This window comes from Anomaloglossus baeobatrachus, chromosome 1 (genome assembly GCF_048569485.1).
Source record: "Anomaloglossus baeobatrachus isolate aAnoBae1 chromosome 1, aAnoBae1.hap1, whole genome shotgun sequence".
Lineage (NCBI taxonomy): Eukaryota > Metazoa > Chordata > Amphibia > Anura > Aromobatidae > Anomaloglossus > Anomaloglossus baeobatrachus.
Genome location: NC_134353.1, coordinates 847,087,994 through 847,090,302, shown reverse-complemented (window position 1 = coordinate 847,090,302; position 2,309 = coordinate 847,087,994).

The following is a 2,309-nucleotide window of genomic DNA, read 5'->3' as shown; positions in this document are numbered from 1 at the left end:
CCAAGGCCAAATTGGTTTCTTATAAGGTTTTAGATATGCTTAACGAAATTAAACTGGGTGATGTTTTAATTGTAGGAGACTTTAACTTAGTACCAGACTGCACCCTTGACTCAACTTCTTCTACAAGGAATTGTTCCCCCTCTCTTAAAAATTGGTTGATTAAAAATGAGTTTTTAGACACCTTTTAGATGTTTTAATGCCCTTTCCAAAGAATTTACTTTTTATTCAGACGTATGCTATACCTTTTCTCGTATTGATTTAACTCTTACCACTTCTCTATCTATTTCTAAATTTAAACAAATTTCTATTCTTCCAAAAACTTTTTCAGATCACTCCCCAGTTTTAGGTGAATTTATTTTGAACTCTCATGCCCAGAGAAAACTTCTATGGAAATGCAGCCCCTTTTTGATTAATTCTCCCCTTTACAAGCCCCAATTAGAACAAGTAATCAAAAATTATTTTAAAGACAATAATAATGATTTGGTCTGTCCAACAACAATCTGGAATGCCCACAAAGCAGTGGTAAGAGGGGAACTTTTTGGAATTTCAGCACATTATAAAAAATCAAAAAGAGAAAAAGTTGAGAACATTCAGACTAAAATCAATGATGCTGAGAAACTGCAGCAAAGCCTTCTCACTCAATCACCTGATATACATAGGGATTTGCTTGCTCTCAGAGCTCAACTACGATCAGCTCTTCTTGAGGATTACGAAAAGTTTAATTTTTACTGGAAAAGAACCTTTTATTCTTCCATCAACAAACTGACTAGATTAATAGCCCAAAAAGTTAAAAATGTAAGAATAAGAATTATTATTTCAATTCGATCCCCAAACGGTAATATTTTACACCACCCAAAAGAAATTGCTGACACTTTTGCGAGCGACTATGAAAAACTTTATAATCTTAAAAACGATCCATCTACCTAAACTCTGCAGGGTAATTAATACAGAGGAGGATAATTTTATATTACAGGGAGATTTATGTAAATTGGAGGATTGGGCTGAGAAGTGGCAATTGAAGTTTAATGTAGATAAATGTAAGGTCATGCACTTGGGTAGAGGAAATAACATTTATGATTATGTACTTAATTGTAGAACACTGGGTAAAACAGACACAGAAAAAGACTTGGGTGTATGGGTGGATGGTAAACTTCACTTTAGTGGACAGTGTCAGGCAGCTGCTGCCAGGGCTAATAAAATAATGGGATGTATTAAAAGAGGTATAAGTGTTCATGAAAAAAATATAGTTTTACCTCTGTACAAGTCACTAGTGCGACCGCACTTAGAATACTGTGTACAATTCTGGTCACCGATATATAAGAAGGACATAGCTGAACTGGAGAGGGTGCAGAGAAGAGCGACCAAGATTATTAGAGGAATGGGTGGGCTGCAATACCAAGACAGGTTATTAAACTTGGGGTTATTTAGTTTGGAAAAACGAAGGCTTAGGGGGGATCTAATCACAATGTATAAATATATGAGGGGACAGTACAGAGACCTTTCCAAAGATCTTTTTACACCTAGGCCTGCGACTGGAACACGGGGGCATCCGCTATGTCTTGAGGAAAGAAGGTTTAATCATAATCACAGACGAGGATTCTTTACTGTACGAGCAGTGAGACTATGGAACTCTCTGCCGCATGATGTTGTAATGAGTGATTCACTACTAACCTTTAAGCAGAGCCTGGATGCCTTTCTTGAAAAATTTAATATTACCAGTTATGTATATTAGATTTTATGACAGGGTATTGATCCAGGGAACTAGTCTGATTGCCGGATGTGGAGTCGGGAAGGAAATTTTTTCCCCATTGGAACTTGTTTGCCACATTGGGGTTTTTTTTGCCTTCCTCTGGATCAACATGTTAGGCTACGGGTTGAACTAGATGGACTTAGAGTCTCCCTTCAACCTTAAAAACTATGATACTATGATGATACCTCCCAACCTTCTCCAACTTTGATTAATAATTTTGTATCTAACTTAAACCTCCCTACACTATGCCCAGATAATTTGTCATCTCTCAATCTTCCCTTTACAGAATTAGAAGTTACAGCAACTATCAACTCACTAAAATCTGGCAAATCTCCAGGCCCGGATGGTTATACCAGTGAATATTTTAAATTATTTTGTCCCCTCTTAGTTCCCTCCTTAACCAGATCATTTAATGAAATTTCCATAAGTGGTTCTTTTCCTGCAGAAATGCTTAATGCAACTATATCTTTAATCCCCAAACCAGATGGGGATAAGGAAAGAGTTGACAATTATAGACCCATTTCATTAATAAATACCGACACCAAAATTTATTCTAAAT